Below are 26,912 nucleotides of genomic sequence, written 5' to 3'. Positions count from 1 at the left end.
CCTATCACCTTTGGTATACCTTTGTCATAGTAATGGATAGTTGTCAGTCAGGCAGCCCCATTACTAAAATGGTTACAAAATACACACACATAAAATATATATTATTAAACTAAACAGGGCCCCATCTAGCCCTCTTTAATCCTTTTATTAGATGGTAAATCTCCCCCATTGTATTCCATATATCTATTCAAACTTCTGTTTTTTTCCACAAACCACTCTTCCTTAAAACAGAAGTATGCATTCCTTTTATCCGACAGAGCATGCTAATTGAAGTCAATAGTAAAAACCATGGATAGATGCCTTCCTGACACCATTCCTATACCATTGCTAGGAAATGTCATCTATGCAGTGACTGGCTAAGCTGGCATCTCCAAACGTTTCCTATGTGTGTCAGAAATGTGGAATAGCCAAGACCCTGGTAGCATTGGGACAGGATTGAAAAGACAAAGAATAGGGTAAAGGCCAATAATGTTTTGCTATATTAGGGCCATCATATTTAGATATTACAGAATATTTTCTTTTCCCTGTAAAACCTCTTTAAGACTAAGGCCCTACAGGCCATAATCGCAGGACTAAAGCGCTGAAGGAATAACCACTGCGTGAACGCATTGAGGTACTTTCCGCAGCACTTTTAAGAGAAAGTTCACAAAGTTTTCCTCTGCAAACTTTCTCTTAACATTATATGTATGGGAAAGCCTCCGGCATTTCCGTTGATATAATTGACATGCTGCGATTTGCAAAGCCGCAACGGCTTTGCAAATCGCAGCATATCAGCGCTGCGTTTTTTTCCACAAAGTGGGCATGGGATTCACATGAATCCCATTCCCTTTGCTTGCACTGTAAAACGCCGCGATTTTTCCCGCAGCGTCTCTGCTGCGCGCAAATTGCAGCATTTACATCCCGTGGGGCCGCGGCCTAAAGCTACAGAATATGTAAGAAATAAACCTGAGTCTCCTTAGTTTGCTGCTTGATAACATCTTTGTGATCTGTTATTGTATGCACAGTCATGGATGAATAGTGGAAGATGAGCCAGATATTACACGTATAATCCAAATGTGGTCACACACCAGTTTGTGTTGTGCACATTTGTTTTGCTAATATATTCACAGCACTTGTGTGTTTCTCAAGCCTACCTTCACACCAGAGATGAGCGAGTACTGTTCGGATCAGCCGATTCGAACAGCACGCTCGCATAGAAATGAATGGATGTAGCTGGCACGCAGGGGGTTAAGCGGCCGTCCGCCGTCAAAGCGGAAGTACCAGGTGCATCCATTCATTTCTATGGAGCATGCTGTTCGGATCGGCTGATCCAAACAGTACTCGCTCATCTCTACTTCACACATTTTTTTTAATTTCTGGGCTTTTTTTTGTCCTGCTTTTTTTTAATATGCCTTTTTTTCACACATAAAAGCCATAACTTGACTATACAGCATTTTGAAAAAACACTGTGGACCCAAATAAACTCACTAAAAGTGAATTACAAAAGGCCCAAAAATTAACTTTTTGTAGTGCATTTCATAATTTCCTATTTAAACATTCACCAACTCTACCAAGTCCAGCTTTTAATAGCTGCTGCTCCACTGTTTCCAGCACAGTTGGAATTTCTTTCATAGCCCCCGCTGTTCCTACACTAGAATCATAGGAGCAGCACCTTTTAACAGACATTAGGAAATGGAGTTGGTCATCTGAGCACAGTGGGGTTTAATTTTGGGAAAACCCCCCCAAAACCCACGGTATTTCCTAAAAACAATATGGAAATTTAATAACTTGAAAACAGTTGTAGAAGAAGCGTATCTATGGCATACAGCCTTAATTTGCTGCAGAATATTTGCCACTTTTTTGAATATCTACTCTGCTTGAGTGGAGTGATATTTATTATTAGCTTAGCATTACAATGTATGAAATAAGAGGTTGTGTGTCCCCTCATCACGGCCTTTCAAGTACACCAAAGTAGGGAGAGGTCTGGGGTGGTGAGGTCACTACCATCAAGGAAGTTACACCAATGTGCCTGTAAAAAGTGTCAAATGATTCATTATTTTAGTTATATTATATAATTATTGATTTTGTATAATTAATTAGTTGCACAGTTTGTTGCATATTTATTTTAATAGGGATTCAGTCACTGGCTGACCATAGCTTTCAGCCATTCACATCGAAGTCAGAGTTGGGCTGTAGGAAAATAGAGGGGTCAGAGTCGGTGGCCTACTGACTCCAGAGCATTTAACAGTACCATTATGGAGTACACTTTTCCCTGCAAAAAGTAAGCCATATGACTCACAGAACAGACAAATAAAAAAAAGATAGCTTTTGGATGGCTGCAGTGGGAATTGAGAAGGCTTTAATTTTATAAAGAGAGTTATCGAGAGGTTTTTTTTTATTGATTTGTGAATCACTTGCCTGAGGAGTCCATAGGTCATACCATGTCTCCTTTATTTTTCTGACTCTTTCACAAAGTACTCACCGTCATGGTCCGTTAGAAGCAATAAAGACTTTCTAATTTATTAAAAAGTCAGGGATTGTATTCCTATGAAAGTAAATTTGTAACAAACTATATATCTAATTAATTATACAATATTGCTAAATGTATACTATAATTAAAAATAGGGCATTTAATTTTGAAGTTAGAGTCAATAACTTTTTTTCTGACTCCAGCGGGGTCATCCTATTTCATAGTTCACATCACTGCACACATCTTTGATATGTAGATCAACCATGTGAATTCACTTTGAGTAGAGAAGTTTTGAGACACTGTAAGGGAAGTGCCATACAGCAGTTCCCCAGGGCTGTAGATGAACCCTGGAGGAAGGGGCACAAGAGACAGTGAGCCCTGGTCTGAAACCCCTCACTGTCCCTTCCTGCTTGCCAGTCCTATCCTAGGTAATAGGCGACAACTGGACAACAAAACCCTTCCTAAATACGTGATACCCAAAACGCGTAAGCAAACAACAGCAAGGGAGGTCAGCTAGCCAGGGGTCAGTAACAGTCGAGCAATGCAGTGTCAAAATAGATATCCAAAAGAGTAGTCTATAGGGAAAGCCAGAGGTCAGGAGTCAGGATACACAAATAAACAACAAGAGAATAGTCAGCACGCACAAGGCAATAGCAAGCACCAATGTGAATGAGAGCCAAGAATAAATAGGGAGGAAGAACCCACCCTGAAGTTGATAGGCGGATAGGCTGTCAATCACAGGACAAGGCTAAGCTTGACTATTAGAGGAACAGAGGGAAATGAAGGTAAAGGCAGATGGGTGTGGTGGAAAATCAATTACAAAAACAGAGCCATGTTCACACAGTGCAACCAAAAACGCTAAGCAAGGAATGAAACTGCACACGCCTCCTGCACCACAGCATGCGTGCACAGGGTGGAGCAGTGATCCGAACAGGCAGAGACGTTACAGACATATTGTGGAATAAATAAATTATAAAACAAGCTCTACACTACAAAGTCTATAAAACTGTATTTAGCTTCTAAGGGAGGTCTTGTATTTAGGTGTTTTTCATAACCCTTTGAATTTGTAACATTCACTGACTTGCCCTTAAGTCACTGTCAATAGTTAATAGTAGTTGAGGTCCATAGCAGTAGCATAACCTAGAAAAAACCCTCCCCTCTACCCATGACCAAACATACTGGGGGAATTTAGAATTCCTTCTACTTAACTTGATGATAGGAATAGTTGTAGTTTTGTGAAAAAGATGTGCCACTTCTTTCTGTGCCTTGCTCGCCACTTTGCATAATAGTGGGCAGAGCAAGATGGAGACCAAGATAGACCAGGGACACCTCTGTCTGAAAAATTTGCTGCGCCTCTGTTTCTTGCACACAGGGTTGCTCTTGAATTACTAAAAGGCCAATATAGAGCAATTTGCACCAGTTGGGGATTTCATGAAGAATTACCCCCACTGTATACAATAGTGTGTACCTTTGATGCAATTTTCTAATGATGAAAAATAACCCTACGAAAAAGGTGGGTCACTTTTTTATACTTGCAGTTGGCTGAGCCACATGTATTAAGAGTTACATTTGTGTTCATGTTTTTGTAAGAAGGTATATATCTTGTACACATATGATCTTTAGACTTTGCCTACCATACATACCACAATTCTTTAGACACTACATAAATATTCTGGATTCTCCACTAACAGGCACTTATTCAAAATTCTGTCTCCTTACGACCCTTGTGTCTTGTTTTTAATCTGAAAGACTAAATGGCTAGAGCTATAAAATCTGACAAAAGACATTCCTGGCATATTTTAATTCCACTCTTGACATTTGTGTTCTTCTGGTATGTCTCTTGTCAGGGCAGTCACCTCTCCTCTGCCTCCCAGCATGGTATCAAGGTTCTCCACTTCTCACTTATAGGACATGTAACTTGCACTATTTATAAATGTACATTACTTAATATAAGGCATGAAACAAGGTGATTTTACATGTTCTTTATATCACTCCTTCCTTATATGTTGTAAACGGTGTATAAGCACAGCATTCAAGTAGCACATATTTAATCTCTTTAAGGATGAGGCCACACATTGCGAAAAAGCTGAGGGAGAAGTATAAGCTCTTCCGTTTTATTTCCCATTCCTTTTGAAACTATTGTTTACTTTGGCTTAAAAAAATACAGTAAAGTCTATAAAAAAAAAAAAAAACATTGTGTGGGCTCAGCCTACGGATAGATTCACACCATCAAGGTTTTCACAGATCTTCCATGCATTTCAGTGTATGGTGGGATCTGTGAAAATGGCCAAAAATAGGATGTGACCTATATTTCGACAGTCTGTAACAACAGTCCGGTGATTAGCCCCATTCACTAATATTGAAGTTAATGCTGCCATGAGACGTTGGGTAAAAAAATGGAATGTGATGTGAATGTGGCCTAAGGATAGTTTCAAACAGCTTTTTTTTGTATGTTTAAAATTAATATGAAATATAAAATAAGGACTTATACTTTTTCCCACTGGTTAAACTTCTGGCTTTAGCTCGAAATAAAGTTCCACAAAAACTAATGGCATACTATCAGAGGACATGCTAGCTTTACCTACAGCAACTACAGGGCATACAAATATTGCATTGAATAACCAAGAAGCACATTAGCTTTATCTATGACCACTGGTGAAATGCTTACAGGTTCCCTTTAAAGGGGTTTTCCTATCTCACTGTTTCAGCAGTCTCTGCCTCTTCTTCACACTTCCGGTATACCCCCCCTTCCCCCGCTTGTTGAATGGAACACATGAAGTATCACAATACTTATGTAGATCAGATAATGTCAGCATGCTTGTAGAGAATGGACTCTGTGTTATTTGTGTGTTTACATAGAGAGATAGCAGACTCACTTTATCAACAAACTGCAATTAGTTGAACTGATTGTCCTGCCAGCAGAGCAGTGAGTGATGTCACTTGTCCTATAGGTCCGTGGTTATAGCAACAATGTGTAAACAAAGGGAGGAATAAGGTCACATAGTAGGAAAATAAAGCAGCATTTCTAAAGCAATATATTTAGGAAAAGTCTTCAATTTAAATAAGCTATCAGTATAGATAGGATTTTTGAGATGGGAATTCCCCTTTAAGATAGTCTAAAATTGTCACCATTCACCATAATGTGCTTCTCATTCACCACTCTGCCATTCTGTAATGGGTATTGAGTCAGAAGTGCAGATGTAAAAGAGGAACAGAAAGATCCGTTCAAGCTACTCTATTTGCTGCCCATTCCCTCATATGAGTCATGTAACTGGTCACTTGTATTTTCAAATATTTAGTTACCATTTCTATGAAAAGTCACTCACATGCAAAGCAGCTGTGTCCTTTTATAGCCTCCCTTACAAGGTTTCCTGTTTGGGATAGTTTCCAAATGTCTGTGTATCTATAGTATGTTTGGTATAGTGTTCTATAAGAAGAGATTCAATGAACAAGCTGCACAAACGGAAATGTAAATAACATGTTGATTTAACTCTTATCTGTAACTGATGTAACTGCTTATCTTTGAGTAGCGTTTTGTTCAATTTTTTTTTCATTTTTTTTTCTTACTATAAATGTAGATCAGAGAATGCTGTCTATCATTTCTTATAATGTACACCATGGTCTGGCTGTTTTGACTGCACTTCTGAGCTGTTCCTTCTCCATCATTGTTCTTGTTCCATCATTTGACTCTCTGTAAACTAGGGCAGTCTTTTTTGTCACCACGTTCTTTATAAACGGAGCACTCTTTTTTGTCACTTGTCCCTTTCAAAGCAGAGTAGTTTCTTTTGTCTCACTTCTCTTTATAAAGTGGAACAATCTTTATTTCTTCTTTATAAGTACAGGACACATTTTTCTTGTATCACATATTTGTCACTAAGGTGATGTTCCTTTGTAAATAGTTAGGGGTTCTTCCTGCCACTATATATTTTTATGCAATGTGTATGTAGATACTGTATGGTTTTATGTATCAGGACAAAAAAAAACCCTGGAACTAAAAGCTTAATATTAGGTAAATACAACCTCAAGGCAAATTATACCATGTAAATAGTTACTTAACAAACATAAAGCCATGTGTGAAAAACTAAGTAAACCCATGAATCAATAGCTTGTAGAACCACCTTTAGCATTAATATCTTGAAGTAATGGTTTTCTGTATGACTTTACCATTCTGGAGGAATTTTGGTCCTCTGAACTGTTGCTTCAGTTTGTTGCGTATATTTGTTCATGTATTTTAGTTGGGTAGGGGTAAGAACTTTGTCTGAGCCTTCAGAAAACTGATCTTTTCTTTTTTTGTCCATTCTGATATACATTAACTGGTGTGCTTAGGATCATTATTCTGTTGCATGACCCAGTTTTGGCCAAACTTTAGCTATCGGATGGATGGCCTCACATTTCACTCTAGAATACTGTGGTATAAAGATGAGCATGAGTTGGTATGAGGTGTTTGTGATGTGCATTATGGCTAAATATTTCTATTTCTCAACTGTCTGTTATTACGCAGAGATGAAATAATGGACAGAAGTCTTGGGAAGGCTTTGGCAACTTTGCAAACTTAAAGAGGTTTTGCCACTATGGACACTTATCACCTGTCCACAGGACAGTGGATGAGTGTCCAATCACTGGAGGCCTGATTGCCAGGTCCCTATAGATCAGAACGGATGGAGGACCAAAAGTCCCCTAAAACCTTCTTTTGAATGGAGTGCCAGTTCCAGAAGCCCCATAGAATTAAATGGCACTCCAATCAGGCAAATGCACTGGTGCTCCATTCACAAGGAGGTTGTAGAAGGACAATCAGTTCCCCGTCTTCCTGATCACTTTGGGACCCACAATTGGGCCCCCAAGTACCGGACGAATTCCCTTTCCTGTTGGGGATAAGTGACCATAGAGACAAGCTATGCTGCCATATTCCTTTAGAGGCATCCTATCATTAAAACTCATTTTTTCTGCCTAACACGTAGGAATAACCTTAAGAAAGGCTATTCTTCTCCTACCTTTAGATGTCTTCTCTGCGCCGCCATTCCGTAGAAATCACAATTTTCGTCGGTATGCAAATGAGTTCTCTCACAGCGCTGGGGGCGGGCACCAGCACTCAAACAATGCTGCGAGAGAACTCTCCAGCGATGCCTCCATCTTCTTCAGGAACAAGTCTTTTTCGCGTCTTCTTCCGGCGGAGGCTTCAAACTTCTAGGCCTCAACACTAGGGCAAAGACAATATTGTAAGCGGCCATTTTCTTGTAGCCAGCAGGCATGCGCAGTCAGCTGCCCGAGTCCTAGAAGTTTGAAGCCACCATCGGAAGAAGATGCGAAGAAGATCCGTTCCTGAAGAAGATGAAGGCGGCGCTGGAGAGTTCTCTCGCAGCATTGGAACTCATTTGCATACCAACAAAAACGGTGGCGCGAAGAAGACATCTAAAGTTAGGAGATTAATAGCCTTTGTTAAGGCTTTTCCTATGTGTTAGGCAGAAAAAAGTGAGTTTTAATGATAGGATCCCTTTAATGAAAGAAGAGCCTTTCTCCTGGCAACACCTCCAAATAAGCCATACTTCTTCAGTCTTTTCCTAGTTGTGCTGTCATGAACTTGAACATTTAACATGCTCTACTTGTAGAGTATAATATTTTGGAATTTTTGCAATTTTCCTGAGCATTGTACCCCTGACCTAGAGGTGAATTTGCTGGGACATCCACTCCTGGGCAGATTGTTAGCTGTCTTCCACTTGTGAATAACTTTTCCTGCTGTAGAATTATGGACTTCAGATTCTTTTGGAAATGACATTATAACTAGAGATGAGCGAACACTAAAATGTTCGAGGTTCGAAATTCGATTCGAACAGCCGCTCAATGTTCGTGTGTTCGAACGGGATTCGAACCCCATTATAGTCTATGGGGAACAGATACTCGTTAAGGGGGAAACCCAAATCCGTGTCTGGAGGGTCACCAAGTCCACTATGACACCCCAGGAAATGATGCCAACACCTCTGGAATGACACTGGGACAGCAGGGGAAGCATGTCTGGGGGCATCTAACACACCAAAGACCCTCTATTACCCCAACATCACAGCCTAACAACTACACACTTTACACACTCAATACCACCTCTCTGACAGTAGGAAAACACCTTGAAACATGTGTATTTGGCACTTGCAGTGAGGAGAGCTTGTCACCAGCAGTGAATTTGGCCCTTGTAGTAAGTTGAGGTTGGCACCAACATTTGTTTTGAAAATCAGGGTGGATTGAGCCTCTAACCAGCAGAGTTTGGGCAAATTCATGGTGGAGGGAGCCTCTAAAAACCCCAGTTTGGACCAATTCATGGTGGAGGGAGCCTCTAACCAGCCCAGTTTGGGCAAATTCATGGTGGAGGGAGCCTCTAAAAAACCCAGTTTGGACCAATTCATGGTGGAGGGAGCCTCTAACCAGCCCAGTTTGGGCAAATTCATGGTGGAGGGAGCCTCTAACCAGCCCAGTTTGGACCAATTAATGGTGGAGGGAGCCTCTAACCAGCCCAGTTTGGACCAATTAATGGTGGAGGGAGCCTCTAAAAAACCCAGTTTGGACCAATTCATGGTGGAGGGAGCCTCTAAACAGCCCAGTTTGGGCAAATTCATGGTGGAGGGAGCCTCTAAAAAACCCAGTTTGGACCAATTCATGGTGGAGGGAGCCTCTAACCAGCCCAGTTTGGACCAATTAATGGTGGAGGGAGCCTCTAAACAGCCAAGTTTGGACCAATTCATGGTGGAGGGAGCCTCTAAAAACCCCAGTTTGGACCAATTCATGGTGGAGGGAGCCTCTAACCAGCCCAGTTTGGACCAATTAATGGTGGAGGGAGCCTCTAACCACCCCAGTTTGGACCAATTCATGGTGGAGGGAGCCTCTAACCAGCCCAGTTTGGGCAAATTCATGGTGGAGGGAGCCTCTAAACAGCCCAGTTTGGGCAAATTCATGGTGGAGGGAGCCTCTAACCAGCCCAGTTTGGACCAATTAATGGTGGAGGGAGCCTCTAACCAGCCCAGTTTGGACCAATTAATGGTGGAGGGAGCCTCTAAACAGCCAAGTTTGGACCAATTCATGGTGGAGGGAGCCTCTAAAAAACCCAGTTTGGACCAATTCATGGTGGAGGGAGCCTCTAAACAGCCCAGTTTGGGCAAATTCATGGTGGAGGGAGCCTCTAAAAAACCCAGTTTGGACCAATTCATGGTGGAGGGAGCCTCTAACCAGCCCAGTTTGGACCAATTAATGGTGGAGGGAGCCTCTAAACAGCCAAGTTTGGACCAATTCATGGTGGAGGGAGCCTCTAAAAACCCCAGTTTGGACCAATTCATGGTGGAGGGAGCCTCTAAACAGCCCAGTTTGGGCAAATTCATGGTGGAGGGAGCCTCTAAACAGCCCAGTTTGGGCAAATTCATGGTGGAGGGAGCCTCTAACCAGCCCAGTTTGGACCAATTAATGGTGGAGGGAGCCTCTAACCAGCCCAGTTTGGGCAAATTCATGGTGGAGGGAGCCTCTAAACAGCCCAGTTTGGGCAAATTCATGGTGGAGGGAGCCTCTAACCAGCCCAGTTTGGACCAATTAATGGTGGAGGGAGCCTCTAACCAGCCCAGTTTGGACCAATTAATGGTGGAGGGAGCCTCTAACCACCCCAGTTTGGACCAATTCATGGTGGAGGGAGCCTCTAAAAACCCCAGTTTGGACCAATTCATGGTGGAGGGAGCCTCTAACCAGCCCAGTTTGGACCAATTCATGGTGGAGGGAGCCTCTAAAAACCCCAGTTTGGACCAATTCATGGTGGAGGGAGCCTCTAACCAGCCCAGTTTGGACCAATTAATGGTGGAGGGAGCCTCTAACCACCCCAGTTTGGACCAATTCATGGTGGAGGGAGCCTCTAACCAGCCCAGTTTGGGCAAATTCATGGTGGAGGGAGCCTCTAAACAGCCCAGTTTGGGCAAATTCATGGTGGAGGGAGCCTCTAACCAGCCCAGTTTGGACCAATTAATGGTGGAGGGAGCCTCTAACCAGCCCAGTTTGGACCAATTAATGGTGGAGGGAGCCTCTAAACAGCCAAGTTTGGACCAATTCATGGTGGAGGGAGCCTCTAAAAAACCCAGTTTGGACCAATTCATGGTGGAGGGAGCCTCTAAACAGCCCAGTTTGGGCAAATTCATGGTGGAGGGAGCCTCTAAAAAACCCAGTTTGGACCAATTCATGGTGGAGGGAGCCTCTAACCAGCCCAGTTTGGACCAATTAATGGTGGAGGGAGCCTCTAAACAGCCAAGTTTGGACCAATTCATGGTGGAGGGAGCCTCTAAAAACCCCAGTTTGGACCAATTCATGGTGGAGGGAGCCTCTAAACAGCCCAGTTTGGGCAAATTCATGGTGGAGGGAGCCTCTAAACAGCCCAGTTTGGGCAAATTCATGGTGGAGGGAGCCTCTAACCAGCCCAGTTTGGACCAATTAATGGTGGAGGGAGCCTCTAACCAGCCCAGTTTGGGCAAATTCATGGTGGAGGGAGCCTCTAAACAGCCCAGTTTGGGCAAATTCATGGTGGAGGGAGCCTCTAACCAGCCCAGTTTGGACCAATTAATGGTGGAGGGAGCCTCTAACCAGCCCAGTTTGGACCAATTCATGGTGGAGGGAGCCTCTAACCAGCCCAGTTTGGGCAAATTCATGGTGGAGGGAGCCTCTAAACAGCCAAGTTTGGACCAATTCATGGTGGAGGGAGCCTCTAAAAACCCCAGTTTGGACCAATTCATGGTGGAGGGAGCCTCTAACCAGCCCAGTTTGGACCAATTAATGGTGGAGGGAGCCTCTAACCACCCCAGTTTGGACCAATTCATGGTGGAGGGAGCCTCTAACCAGCCCAGTTTGGGCAAATTCATGGTGGAGGGAGCCTCTAAACAGCCCAGTTTGGGCAAATTCATGGTGGAGGGAGCCTCTAACCAGCCCAGTTTGGACCAATTAATGGTGGAGGGAGCCTCTAACCAGCCCAGTTTGGACCAATTAATGGTGGAGGGAGCCTCTAAACAGCCAAGTTTGGACCAATTCATGGTGGAGGGAGCCTCTAAAAAACCCAGTTTGGACCAATTCATGGTGGAGGGAGCCTCTAAACAGCCCAGTTTGGGCAAATTCATGGTGGAGGGAGCCTCTAAAAAACCCAGTTTGGACCAATTCATGGTGGAGGGAGCCTCTAACCAGCCCAGTTTGGACCAATTAATGGTGGAGGGAGCCTCTAAACAGCCAAGTTTGGACCAATTCATGGTGGAGGGAGCCTCTAAAAACCCCAGTTTGGACCAATTCATGGTGGAGGGAGCCTCTAAACAGCCCAGTTTGGGCAAATTCATGGTGGAGGGAGCCTCTAAACAGCCCAGTTTGGGCAAATTCATGGTGGAGGGAGCCTCTAACCAGCCCAGTTTGGACCAATTAATGGTGGAGGGAGCCTCTAACCAGCCCAGTTTGGGCAAATTCATGGTGGAGGGAGCCTCTAAACAGCCCAGTTTGGGCAAATTCATGGTGGAGGGAGCCTCTAACCAGCCCAGTTTGGACCAATTAATGGTGGAGGGAGCCTCTAACCAGCCCAGTTTGGACCAATTAATGGTGGAGGGAGCCTCTAACCACCCCAGTTTGGACCAATTCATGGTGGAGGGAGCCTCTAAAAACCCCAGTTTGGACCAATTCATGGTGGAGGGAGCCTCTAACCAGCCCAGTTTGGGCAAATTCATGGTGGAGGGAGCCTCTAAAAAACCCAGTTTGGACCAATTCATGGTGGAGGGAGCCTCTAACCAGCCCAGTTTGGGCAAATTCATGGTGGAGGGAGCCTCTAACCAGCCCAGTTTGGACCAATTAATGGTGGAGGGAGCCTCTAACCAGCCCAGTTTGGACCAATTAATGGTGGAGGGAGCCTCTAAAAAACCCAGTTTGGACCAATTCATGGTGGAGGGAGCCTCTAAACAGCCCAGTTTGGGCAAATTCATGGTGGAGGGAGCCTCTAAACAGCCAAGTTTGGACCAATTCATGGTGGAGGGAGCCTCTAAAAACCCCAGTTTGGACCAATTCATGGTGGAGGGAGCCTCTAACCAGCCCAGTTTGGACCAATTAATGGTGGAGGGAGCCTCTAACCACCCCAGTTTGGACCAATTCATGGTGGAGGGAGCCTCTAACCAGCCCAGTTTGGGCAAATTCATGGTGGAGGGAGCCTCTAAACAGCCCAGTTTGGGCAAATTCATGGTGGAGGGAGCCTCTAACCAGCCCAGTTTGGACCAATTAATGGTGGAGGGAGCCTCTAACCAGCCCAGTTTGGACCAATTAATGGTGGAGGGAGCCTCTAAACAGCCAAGTTTGGACCAATTCATGGTGGAGGGAGCCTCTAAAAAACCCAGTTTGGACCAATTCATGGTGGAGGGAGCCTCTAAACAGCCCAGTTTGGGCAAATTCATGGTGGAGGGAGCCTCTAAAAAACCCAGTTTGGACCAATTCATGGTGGAGGGAGCCTCTAACCAGCCCAGTTTGGACCAATTAATGGTGGAGGGAGCCTCTAAACAGCCAAGTTTGGACCAATTCATGGTGGAGGGAGCCTCTAACCAGCCCAGTTTGGACCAATTAATGGTGGAGGGAGCCTCTAACCAGCCCAGTTTGGACCAATTAATGGTGGAGGGAGCCTCTAACCACCCCAGTTTGGACCAATTCATGGTGGAGGGAGCCTCTAACCAGCCCAGTTTGGGCAAATTCATGGTGGAGGGAGCCTCTAAACAGCCCAGTTTGGGCAAATTCATGGTGGAGGGAGCCTCTAACCAGCCCAGTTTGGACCAATTAATGGTGGAGGGAGCCTCTAACCAGCCCAGTTTGGACCAATTAATGGTGGAGGGAGCCTCTAACCACCCCAGTTTGGACCAATTCATGGTGGAGGGAGCCTCTAAAAACCCCAGTTTGGACCAATTCATGGTGGAGGGAGCCTCTAACCAGCCCAGTTTGGGCAAATTCATGGTGGAGGGAGCCTCTAAAAAACCCAGTTTGGACCAATTCATGGTGGAGGGAGCCTCTAACCAGCCCAGTTTGGGCAAATTCATGGTGGAGGGAGCCTCTAACCAGCCCAGTTTGGACCAATTAATGGTGGAGGGAGCCTCTAACCAGCCCAGTTTGGACCAATTAATGGTGGAGGGAGCCTCTAAAAAACCCAGTTTGGACCAATTCATGGTGGAGGGAGCCTCTAAACAGCCCAGTTTGGGCAAATTCATGGTGGAGGGAGCCTCTAAAAAACCCAGTTTGGACCAATTCATGGTGGAGGGAGCCTCTAACCAGCCCAGTTTGGACCAATTAATGGTGGAGGGAGCCTCTAAACAGCCAAGTTTGGACCAATTCATGGTGGAGGGAGCCTCTAAAAACCCCAGTTTGGACCAATTCATGGTGGAGGGAGCCTCTAACCAGCCCAGTTTGGACCAATTAATGGTGGAGGGAGCCTCTAACCACCCCAGTTTGGACCAATTCATGGTGGAGGGAGCCTCTAACCAGCCCAGTTTGGGCAAATTCATGGTGGAGGGAGCCTCTAAACAGCCCAGTTTGGGCAAATTCATGGTGGAGGGAGCCTCTAACCAGCCCAGTTTGGACCAATTAATGGTGGAGGGAGCCTCTAACCAGCCCAGTTTGGACCAATTAATGGTGGAGGGAGCCTCTAAACAGCCAAGTTTGGACCAATTCATGGTGGAGGGAGCCTCTAAAAAACCCAGTTTGGACCAATTCATGGTGGAGGGAGCCTCTAAACAGCCCAGTTTGGGCAAATTCATGGTGGAGGGAGCCTCTAAAAAACCCAGTTTGGACCAATTCATGGTGGAGGGAGCCTCTAACCAGCCCAGTTTGGACCAATTAATGGTGGAGGGAGCCTCTAAACAGCCCAGTTTGGGCAAATTCATGGTGGAGGGAGCCTCTAACCAGCCCAGTTTGGACCAATTAATGGTGGAGGGAGCCTCTAACCAGCCCAGTTTGGGCAAATTCATGGTGGAGGGAGCCTCTAAACAGCCCAGTTTGGGCAAATTCATGGTGGAGGGAGCCTCTAACCAGCCCAGTTTGGACCAATTAATGGTGGAGGGAGCCTCTAACCAGCCCAGTTTGGACCAATTAATGGTGGAGGGAGCCTCTAACCACCCCAGTTTGGACCAATTCATGGTGGAGGGAGCCTCTAAAAACCCCAGTTTGGACCAATTCATGGTGGAGGGAGCCTCTAACCAGCCCAGTTTGGGCAAATTCATGGTGGAGGGAGCCTCTAAAAAACCCAGTTTGGACCAATTCATGGTGGAGGGAGCCTCTAACCAGCCCAGTTTGGGCAAATTCATGGTGGAGGGAGCCTCTAACCAGCCCAGTTTGGACCAATTAATGGTGGAGGGAGCCTCTAACCAGCCCAGTTTGGACCAATTAATGGTGGAGGGAGCCTCTAAAAAACCCAGTTTGGACCAATTCATGGTGGAGGGAGCCTCTAAACAGCCCAGTTTGGGCAAATTCATGGTGGAGGGAGCCTCTAAAAAACCCAGTTTGGACCAATTCATGGTGGAGGGAGCCTCTAACCAGCCCAGTTTGGACCAATTAATGGTGGAGGGAGCCTCTAAACAGCCAAGTTTGGACCAATTCATGGTGGAGGGAGCCTCTAAAAACCCCAGTTTGGACCAATTCATGGTGGAGGGAGCCTCTAACCAGCCCAGTTTGGACCAATTAATGGTGGAGGGAGCCTCTAACCACCCCAGTTTGGACCAATTCATGGTGGAGGGAGCCTCTAACCAGCCCAGTTTGGGCAAATTCATGGTGGAGGGAGCCTCTAAACAGCCCAGTTTGGGCAAATTCATGGTGGAGGGAGCCTCTAACCAGCCCAGTTTGGACCAATTAATGGTGGAGGGAGCCTCTAACCAGCCCAGTTTGGACCAATTAATGGTGGAGGGAGCCTCTAAACAGCCAAGTTTGGACCAATTCATGGTGGAGGGAGCCTCTAAAAAACCCAGTTTGGACCAATTCATGGTGGAGGGAGCCTCTAAACAGCCCAGTTTGGGCAAATTCATGGTGGAGGGAGCCTCTAAAAAACCCAGTTTGGACCAATTCATGGTGGAGGGAGCCTCTAACCAGCCCAGTTTGGACCAATTAATGGTGGAGGGAGCCTCTAAACAGCCAAGTTTGGACCAATTCATGGTGGAGGGAGCCTCTAAAAACCCCAGTTTGGACCAATTCATGGTGGAGGGAGCCTCTAAACAGCCCAGTTTGGGCAAATTCATGGTGGAGGGAGCCTCTAAACAGCCCAGTTTGGGCAAATTCATGGTGGAGGGAGCCTCTAACCAGCCCAGTTTGGACCAATTAATGGTGGAGGGAGCCTCTAACCAGCCCAGTTTGGGCAAATTCATGGTGGAGGGAGCCTCTAAACAGCCCAGTTTGGGCAAATTCATGGTGGAGGGAGCCTCTAACCAGCCCAGTTTGGACCAATTAATGGTGGAGGGAGCCTCTAACCAGCCCAGTTTGGACCAATTAATGGTGGAGGGAGCCTCTAACCACCCCAGTTTGGACCAATTCATGGTGGAGGGAGCCTCTAAAAACCCCAGTTTGGACCAATTCATGGTGGAGGGAGCCTCTAACCAGCCCAGTTTGGGCAAATTCATGGTGGAGGGAGCCTCTAAAAAACCCAGTTTGGACCAATTCATGGTGGAGGGAGCCTCTAACCAGCCCAGTTTGGGCAAATTCATGGTGGAGGGAGCCTCTAACCAGCCCAGTTTGGACCAATTAATGGTGGAGGGAGCCTCTAACCAGCCCAGTTTGGACCAATTAATGGTGGAGGGAGCCTCTAAAAAACCCAGTTTGGACCAATTCATGGTGGAGGGAGCCTCTAAACAGCCCAGTTTGGGCAAATTCATGGTGGAGGGAGCCTCTAAAAAACCCAGTTTGGACCAATTCATGGTGGAGGGAGCCTCTAACCAGCCCAGTTTGGACCAATTAATGGTGGAGGGAGCCTCTAAACAGCCAAGTTTGGACCAATTCATGGTGGAGGGAGCCTCTAACCAGCCCAGTTTGGGCAAATTCATGGTGGAGGGAGCCTCTAAACAGCCCAGTTTGGGCAAATTCATGGTGGAGGGAGCCTCTAACCAGCCCAGTTTGGACCAATTAATGGTGGAGGGAGCCTCTAACCAGCCCAGTTTGGACCAATTAATGGTGGAGGGAGCCTCTAACCACCCCAGTTTGGACCAATTCATGGTGGAGGGAGCCTCTAAAAACCCCAGTTTGGACCAATTCATGGTGGAGGGAGCCTCTAACCAGCCCAGTTTGGGCAAATTCATGGTGGAGGGAGCCTCTAAAAAACCCAGTTTGGACCAATTCATGGTGGAGGGAGCCTCTAACCAGCCCAGTTTGGGCAAATTCATGGTGGAGGGAGCCTCTAACCAGCCCAGTTTGGACCAATTAATGGTGGAGGGAGCCTCTAACCAGCCCAGTTTGGACCAATTAATGGTGGAGGGAGCCTCTAAAAAACCCAGTTTGGACCAATTCATGGTGGAGGGAGCCTCTAAACAGCCCAGTTTGGGCAAATTCATGGTGGAGGGAGCCTCTAAAAAACCCAGTTTGGACCAATTCATGGTGGAGGGAGCCTCTAACCAGCCCAGTTTGGACCAATTAATGGTGGAGGGAGCCTCTAAACAGCCAAGTTTGGACCAATTCATGGTGGAGGGAGCCTCTAAAAAACCCAGTTTGGACCAATTCATGGTGGAGGGAGCCTCTAAACAGCCCAGTTTGGACCAATTAATGGTGGAGGGAGCCTCTAACCACCCCAGTTTGGACCAATTCATGGTGGAGGGAGCCTCTAACCAGCCCAGTTTGGGCAAATTCATGGTGGAGGGAGCCTCTAACCAGCCCAGTTTGGGCAAATTCATGGTGGAGGGAGCCTCTAAACAGCCCAGTTTGGACCAATTCATGGTGGAGGGAGCCTCTAACCAGCCCAGTTTGGGCAAATTCATGGTGGAGGGAGCCTCTAAAAAACCCAGTTTGGACCAATTCATGGTGGAGGGAGCCTCTAACCAGCCCAGTTTGGGCAAATTCATGGTGGAGGGAGCCTCTAACCAGCCCAGTTTGGACCAATTAATGGTGGAGGGAGCCTCTAACCAGCCCAGTTTGGACCAATTAATGGTGGAGGGAGCCTCTAAAAAACCCAGTTTGGACCAATTCATGGTGGAGGGAGCCTCTAAACAGCCCAGTTTGGGCAAATTCATGGTGGAGGGAGCCTCTAAAAAACCCAGTTTGGACCAATTCATGGTGGAGGGAGCCTCTAACCAGCCCAGTTTGGACCAATTAATGGTGGAGGGAGCCTCTAAACAGCCAAGTTTGGACCAATTCATGGTGGAGGGAGCCTCTAAAAAACCCAGTTTGGACCAATTCATGGTGGAGGGAGCCTCTAAACAGCCCAGTTTGGACCAATTAATGGTGGAGGGAGCCTCTAACCACCCCAGTTTGGACCAATTCATGGTGGAGGGAGCCTCTAACCAGCCCAGTTTGGGCAAATTCATGGTGGAGGGAGCCTCTAACCAGCCCAGTTTGGGCAAATTCATGGTGGAGGGAGCCTCTAAACAGCCCAGTTTGGACCAATTCATGGTGGAGGGAGCCTCTAAAAAACCCAGTTTGGACCAATTCATGGTGGAGGGAGCCTCTAAACAGCCCAGTTTGGGCAAATTCATGGTGGAGGGAGCCTCTAACCAGCCCAGTTTGGACCAATTAATGGTGGAGGGAGCCTCTAACCAGCCCAGTTTGGACCAATTAATGGTGGAGGGAGCCTCTAACCAGCCCAGTTTGGGCAAATTCATGGTGGAGGGAGCCTCTAACCAGCAGAGTTGTGGGAAAGCAGGGTGGAGGGAGCCTCTAACCAGCAGAGTTGGTGGAAATCAGGGTGGAGGGAGCCTCTAACCAGCAGAGTTGGGGGAAATCATGTTGGAGGGAGCCTAGTATTAGCAGAATTGTGCAACGCTTATGGTGGATGAGTATGAGGATGCGGAGGAATTGGAGAGGTTGAGTACAGACATGGAGTTTCATGTTGGGGTGCTTTACACAGGTGGGCACAAAAATGAAGGCTCTATCCAGTGGTGGTTCATTTTTATCAAAGTGAGCCGGTCGGCACTCTCAGCTGACAGACGGGTGCGCTTGTCAGTGATGATGCCACCGGCTGCACTGAACACCCTCTCAGATAGGACGCTGGCGGCAGGACAGGACAGCACCTCCAAGGCATATAGGGCAAGTTCAAGCCACAGGTCCAACTTCGACACCCAATACGTGTAGGGCGCAGAGGGGTCGGAGAGGACAGGGCTGTGGTCGGAAAGGTATTCCCGCAACATGCGCCTATACTTCTCACGCCTGGTGACACTAGGACCCTCCGTGGCGGCACTTTGGCGAGGGGGTGCCATCAAGGTGTCCCAGACCTTAGACAGTGTGCCCCTCGTTTGTGTGGACCGGTGAGAACTTGGTTGCCTACTGGAGGAACTGCCCTCCCTGCCGCCACTGTCACATGCTGGAAACATCTCCATCATATTCTGCACCAATTGCCTGTGGCAAGCATTGATGCGATTGGCCCTCCCCTCTACCGGAATAAAAGACGAGATGTTGTTTTTATACCGGGGGTCAAGGATAGCAAAGATCCAGTACTGGTTGTCCTCCATGATTTTGACAATACGCTTGTCGGTTGTAAAGCACCCCAACATGAACTCAGCCATGTCTGCCACAGTGTTAGTTGGCATGACTCCTCTGGCCCCACCGGAAAGTTCAATTTCCATTTCCTCCTCATCCTCCATGTCTACCCATCCGCGCTGCAACAATGGGACGATTCGAAGTTGCCCGGAAGCCTCCTGTATCACCATCACATCATCGGACAACTCTTCTTCCTCCTCCTCCTCCTCCTCCTCCTCCTCCATTAAACGCAGTGAAGCGGACAGATGTGTGGACCTACTCTCCAGCTGTGACGGATCGGATGCTATCCCTAACTCCTCTGTGTGATCTGAGTTATCCCTGATGTCAATCAGGGATTCTCTCAGAACACACAAGAGCGGGATTGTAAGGCTCACCATCGCATCCTCAGAGCTCACCCTCCTTGTGGACTCCTCAAAGACCCGTAGGATGTCACAAAGGTCTCTCATCCATGGCCACTCATGGATGTGAAACTGAGGCAGCTGACTTTGTGGCACCCTAGGGTTTTGTAGCTGGTATTCCATCAAAGGTCTCTGCTGCTCAACCACTCTATTCAACATCTGAAACGTTGAGTTCCAGCGTGTGGGGACGTCGCACAAAAGCCGGTGTTGTGGCACATGCAGGCGTTGCTGGAGAGATTTTAAGCTAGCAGCGGCTACTGTCGACTTGCGAAAGTGGGCGCACATGCGCCGCACTTTCACCAGTAGCTCTGGAACATTGGGGTAGCTCTTTAGGAAACGTTGCACCACTAGGTTGAAGACGTGGGCCAGGCATGGAACATGTTGGAGTCCGGCAAGCTCCAGAGCTGCTACCAGGTTCCGGCCGTTATCACAAACGACCATGCCTGGGCCCAGGTGCAGCGGCTCAAACCATATTGCCGTCTCATCGAGGAGGGCATCCCTCACCTCGGAGGCAGTGTGCTGTCTGTCCCCCAAGCTGATCAGCTTCAGCACAGCCTGCTGATGTCTACCAACGCCAGTGCTGCAACGTTTCCAACTCGTAGCTGGGGTCAATCTAACAGCGGAGGAGGAGGCGGTGGCGGAGGAGGAGGCGGTGGCGGAGGAGGAGGCGGTAGAGGAGGAGGAGGAGGGGGGTGTTCTTCTCGTGTCCCTGCCAGGAATGTTAGGCGGGGAGACGAGGTACACCGGGCCAGTTTGGGAAGCAGTCCCAGCCTCAACTACATTCACCCAGTGTGCCGTCAGTGAAATGTAGCGTCCCTGTCCGCATGCACTTGTCCACGCGTCGGTGGTCAAGTGGACCTTTGTGCAAAGCGCGGAACTAAGGGCCCGCCTGATGTTGAGTGACACGTGCTGGTGCAAGGCGGGGACGGCACACCGGGAGAAGTAGTGACGGCTAGGGACGGCATAGCGAGGTGCCGCAGTTGCCATCAGGTCCAGGAAGGCGGGAGTTTCAACAAGCCGGAACGCCAACATCTCCTGGGCCAGCAGTTTAGCGATGTTGGCGTTCAAGGCTTGCGCGTGTGGGTGGTTAGCAGTGTATTTCTGCCGCCGCTCCAATGTCTGAGAGATGGTGGGTTGTTGTAAAGAAACGCCTGATGGTGCCTTTGATGGTGCAGGAGAAGGAGATAAGACAGGACCAGGGGAGGATGAGGTAGAAGTCAACAAAGTGGCGGAGGCAGATGAAGTGGTGTCCTGGCTCGTCCTCTGGAGTGCATCGCCAGCACAGTCAGCAGTGGCAGTGGCAGAGGCAGAGGCAGTGGCAGTGGCGTGAACGGCAGGCGGCCTTTGTCCTGCCGTTGCTGCCTGCCACTGATTCCAGTGCTTGGATTCCAAATGACGGCGCATTGAAGTGGTGGACAGGTTGCTCTTCTCAGAGCCCCTAATCAATTTCGAGAGGCAAATTGTGCAGACAACACTATATCTGTCCTCGGCGCATTCCTTGAAAAAACTCCACACCTTCGAGAAACGTGCCCTCGAGGTGGGAGTTTTTCGGGGCTGGGTACGAACTGGAACATCTTGGGAGATTCCGGGTGTGGCCTGGCTTCGCCTAAGCTGCTGACCTCTGCCTCTGCCTCTAGCTACCCTTTTTGGTGCTGCACCTGCCTCAACATCCACACTACTTTCCCCGCTTGACATCCCCCCTGTCCAGGTCGGGTCAGTGTCCTCATCATCCACCACTTCCTCTTCCAACTCCTGTCTCATCTCCTCCTCCCGCACAATGCGCCAGTCAACTGGATGCCCTGACGGCAACTGCGTCACATCATCGTCGATGAGGGTGGGTTGCTGGTCATCCACCACCAAATCGAACGGAGATGGAGGAGACTCTAGTGTTTGAGCATCTGGACACAGATGCTCCTCTGTTAGGTTCGTGGAATCGTGACGTGGAGAGGCAGGTTGAGGGACAATGAAAGGAGCGGAGAACAGCTCTGGGGAGCAGGGACAGTTTGGGTTATTGTTCTGTAAAGCTTCGGAATTTTGGGAGGAAGGAAGACAAGACTGTTGGGTAATAGGAGGAGAGGAGGCAGAGTCTGACTGGCTGCTGGACAATGTGCTGTAAGCGTTCTCTGACAGCCATTGCAAGACCTGTTCCTGGTTCTCGGGCCTACTAAGGTTTGTACCCTGCAGTTTAGTTAATGTGGCAAGCAACCCTGGCACTGTGGAGTGGCGCAATGCTTGCTGCCCCACAGGAGTAGGCACGGGACGCCCTGTGGCTTCACTGCTACCTTGCTCCCCAGAACCATTCCCCCGACCTCGCCCACGGCCTCGTCCACGTCCCTTTCCGGGAGCCTTGCGCATTTTGAATTCCTAGTTAGAAATTGGCACTGTATACCAGTAGTAAAAATTGTGGGTGCACGTAACCCCAATATATTCTTTGAATTACCAGTCAGAAACTGGCACTATATGGCAGTAGCAAGAAATGAGGGTATTTATAACCCCAATATATTCTTTGAATTCCCAGTCAGACAATGGCACTGTATACCAGTAGTAAAAATTGTGGGTGCACGTAACCCCAATATATTCTTTGAATTACCAGTCAGAAACTGGCACTATATGGCAGTAGCAAGAAATGAGGGTATTTGTATTCCCAATATACTCTTTGAATTCCCAGTCAGACAATGGCACTGTATACCAGTAGTAAAAATTGTGGGTGCACGTAACCCCAATATATTCTTTGAATTCCCAGTCAGAAACTGGCACTATATGGCAGTAGCAAGAAATGAGGGTATTTGTATTCCCAATATATTCTTTGAATTCCCAGTCAGACAATGGCACTGTATACCAGTAGTAAAAATTGTGGGTGCACGTAACCCCAATATATTCTTTGAATTACCAGTCAGAAACTGGCACTATATGGCAGTAGCAAGAAATGAGGGTATTTGTATTCCCAATATATTCTTTGAATTCCCAGTCAGACAATGGCACTGTATACCAGTAGTAAAAATTGTGGGTGCACGTAACCCCAATATATTCTTTGAATTACCAGTCAGAAACTGGCACTATATGGCAGTAGCAAGAAATGAGGGTATTTATAACCCCAATATATTCTTTGAATTCCCAGTCAGACAATGGCACTGTATACCAGTAGTAAAAATTGTGGGTGCACGTAACCCCAATATATTCTTTGAATTACCAGTCAGAAACTGGCACTATATGGCAGTAGCAAGAAATGAGGGTATTTATAACCCCAATATATTCTTTGAATTCCCAGTCAGACAATGGCACTGTATACCAGTAGTAAAAATTGTGGGTGCACGTAACCCCAATATATTCTTTGAATTACCAGTCAGAAACTGGCACTATATGGCAGTAGCAAGAAATGAGGGTATTTATAACCCCAATATATTCTTTGAATTCCCAGTCAGACAATGGCACTGTATACCAGTAGTAAAAATTGTGGGTGCACGTAACCCCAATATATTCTTTGAATTACCAGTCAGAAACTGGCACTATATGGCAGTAGCAAGAAATGAGGGTATTTGTATTCCCAATATACTCTTTGAATTCCCAGTCAGACAATGGCACTGTATACCAGTAGTAAAAATTGTGGGTGCACGTAACCCCAATATATTCTTTGAATTCCCAGTCAGAAACTGGCACTATATGGCAGTAGCAAGAAATGAGGGTATTTGTATTCCCAATATATTCTTTGAATTCCCAGTCAGACAATGGCACTGTATACCAGTAGTAAAAATTGTGGGTGCACGTAACCCCAATATATTCTTTGAATTACCAGTCAGAAACTGGCACTATATGGCAGTAGCAAGAAATGAGGGTATTTATAACCCCAATATATTCTTTGAATTCCCAGTCAGACAATGGCACTGTATACCAGTAGTAAAAATTGTGGGTGCACGTAACCCCAATATATTCTTTGAATTACCAGTCAGAAACTGGCACTATATGGCAGTAGCAAGAAATGAGGGTATTTGTATTCCCAATATACTCTTTGAATTCCCAGTCAGACAATGGCACTGTATACCAGTAGTAAAAATTGTGGGTGCACGTAACCCCAATATATTCTTTGAATTCCCAGTCAGAAACTGGCACTATATGGCAGTAGCAAGAAATGAGGGTATTTGTATTCCCAATATATTCTTTGAATTCCCAGTCAGACAATGGCACTGTATACCAGTAGTAAAAATTGTGGGTGCACGTAACCCCAATATATTCTTTGAATTACCAGTCAGAAACTGGCACTATATGGCAGTAGCAAGAAATGAGGGTATTTATAACCCCAATATATTCTTTGAATTCCCAGTCAGACAATGGCACTGTATACCAGTAGTAAAAATTGTGGGTGCACGTAACCCCAATATATTCTTTGAATTACCAGTCAGAAACTGGCACTATATGGCAGTAGCAAGAAATGAGGGTATTTGTATTCCCAATATACTCTTTGAATTCCCAGTCAGACAATGGCACTGTATACCAGTAGTAAAAATTGTGGGTGCACGTAACCCCAATATATTCTTTGAATTCCCAGTCAGAAACTGGCACTATATGGCAGTAGCAAGAAATGAGGGTATTTGTATTCCCAATATATTCTTTGAATTCCCAGTCAGACAATGGCACTGTATACCAGTAGTAAAAATTGTGGGTGCACGTAACCCCAATATATTCTTTGAATTACCAGTCAGAAACTGGCACTATATGGCAGTAGCAAGAAATGAGGGTATTTGTATTCCCAATATATTCTTTGAATTCCCAGTCAGACAATGGCACTGTATACCAGTAGTAAAAATTGTGGGTGCACGTAACCCCAATATATTCTTTGAATTCCCAGTCAGAAACTGGCACTATATGGCAGTAGCAAGAAATGAGGGTATTTGTATTCCCAATATATTCTTTGAATTCCCAGTCAGACAATGGCACTGTATACCAGTAGTAAAAATTGTGGGTGCACGTAACCCCAATATATTCTTTGAATTACCAGTCAGAAACTGGCACTATATGGCAGTAGCAAGAAATGAGGGTATTTATAACCCCAATATATTCTTTGAATTCCCAGTCAGACAATGGCACTGTATACCAGTAGTAAAAATTGTGGGTGCACGTAACCCCAATATATTCTTTGAATTACCAGTCAGAAACTGGCACTATATGGCAGTAGCAAGAAATGAGGGTATTTGTATTCCCAATATACTCTTTGAATTCCCAGTCAGACAATGGCACTGTATACCAGTAGTAAAAATTGTGGGTGCACGTAACCCCAATATATTCTTTGAATTCCCAGTCAGAAACTGGCACTATATGGCAGTAGCAAGAAATGAGGGTATTTGTATTCCCAATATATTCTTTGAATTCCCAGTCAGACAATGGCACTGTATACCAGTAGTAAAAATTGTGGGTGCACGTAACCCCAATATATTCTTTGAATTACCAGTCAGAAACTGGCACTATATGGCAGTAGCAAGAAATGAGGGTATTTATAACCCCAATATATTCTTTGAATTCCCAGTCAGACAATGGCACTGTATACCAGTAGTAAAAATTGTGGGTGCACGTAACCCCAATATATTCTTTGAATTCCCAGTCAGACACTGGCACTATATGGCAGTAGCAAGAAATGAGGGTATTTGTATTCCCAATATATTCTTTGAATTCCCAGTCAGACAATGGCACTGTATACCAGTAGTAAAAATTGTGGGTGCACGTAACCCCAATATATTCTTTGAATTACCAGTCAGAAACTGGCACTATATGGCAGTAGCAAGAAATGAGGGTATTTATAACCCCAATATATTCTTTGAATTCCCAGTCAGACAATGGCACTGTATACCAGTAGTAAAAATTGTGGGTGCACGTAACCCCAATATATTCTTTGAATTACCAGTCAGAAACTGGCACTATATGGCAGTAGCAAGAAATGAGGGTATTTGTATTCCCAATATACTCTTTGAATTCCCAGTCAGACAATGGCACTGTATACCAGTAGTAAAAATTGTGGGTGCACGTAACCCCAATATATTCTTTGAATTCCCAGTCAGAAACTGGCACTATATGGCAGTAGCAAGAAATGAGGGTATTTGTATTCCCAATATATTCTTTGAATTCCCAGTCAGACAATGGCACTGTATACCAGTAGTAAAAATTGTGGGTGCACGTAACCCCAATATATTCTTTGAATTACCAGTCAGAAACTGGCACTATATGGCAGTAGCAAGAAATGAGGGTATTTATAACCCCAATATATTCTTTGAATTCCCAGTCAGACAATGGCACTGTATACCAGTAGTAAAAATTGTGGGTGCACGTAACCCCAATATATTCTTTGAATTACCAGTCAGAAACTGGCACTATATGGCAGTAGCAAGAAATGAGGGTATTTGTATTCCCAATATACTCTTTGAATTCCCAGTCAGACAATGGCACTGTATACCAGTAGTAAAAATTGTGGGTGCACGTAACCCCAATATATTCTTTGAATTCCCAGTCAGAAACTGGCACTATATGGCAGTAGCAAGAAATGAGGGTATTTGTATTCCCAATATATTCTTTGAATTCCCAGTCAGACAATGGCACTGTATACCAGTAGTAAAAATTGTGGGTGCACGTAACCCCAATATATTCTTTGAATTACCAGTCAGAAACTGGCACTATATGGCAGTAGCAAGAAATGAGGGTATTTATAACCCCAATATATTCTTTGAATTCCCAGTCAGACAATGGCACTGTATACCAGTAGTAAAAATTGTGGGTGCACGTAACCCCAATATATTCTTTGAATTACCAGTCAGAAACTGGCACTATATGGCAGTAGCAAGAAATGAGGGTATTTATAACCCCAATATATTCTTTGAATTCCCAGTCAGACAATGGCACTGTATACCAGTAGTAAAAATTGTGGGTGCACGTAACCCCAATATATTCTTTGAATTACCAGTCAGAAACTGGCACTATATGGCAGTAGCAAGAAATGAGGGTATTTATAACCCCAATATATTCTTTGAATTCCCAGTCAGACAATGGCACTGTATACCAGTAGTAAAAATTGTGGGTGCACGTAACCCCAATATATTCTTTGAATTACCAGTCAGAAACTGGCACTATATGGCAGTAGCAAGAAATGAGGGTATTTGTATTCCCAATATACTCTTTGAATTCCCAGTCAGACAATGGCACTGTATACCAGTAGTAAAAATTGTGGGTGCACGTAACCCCAATATATTCTTTGAATTCCCAGTCAGAAACTGGCACTATATGGCAGTAGCAAGAAATGAGGGTATTTGTATTCCCAATATATTCTTTGAATTCCCAGTCAGACAATGGCACTGTATACCAGTAGTAAAAATTGTGGGTGCACGTAACCCCAATATATTCTTTGAATTACC

The 26,912-nt window shown here is 45.9% G+C and overlaps 1 protein-coding gene across 1 annotated transcript in view; it reads left to right on the top strand.

Moving 5' to 3' along the window:
• Positions 1-26,912, top strand: part of MYO10 (myosin X) — a 206,429-nt gene that overhangs the window by 118,455 nt on the left and 61,062 nt on the right. The gene's annotated exons all lie outside the window — the stretch shown is intronic.

The sequence above is a fragment of the Leptodactylus fuscus genome, chromosome 4 (genome assembly GCF_031893055.1).
Source record: "Leptodactylus fuscus isolate aLepFus1 chromosome 4, aLepFus1.hap2, whole genome shotgun sequence".
Taxonomy (NCBI): Eukaryota; Metazoa; Chordata; class Amphibia; order Anura; family Leptodactylidae; genus Leptodactylus; species Leptodactylus fuscus.
The sequence above is the reverse complement of the archived record's forward strand: the minus strand, read 5'-3'. Positions and strand labels throughout refer to the sequence as shown.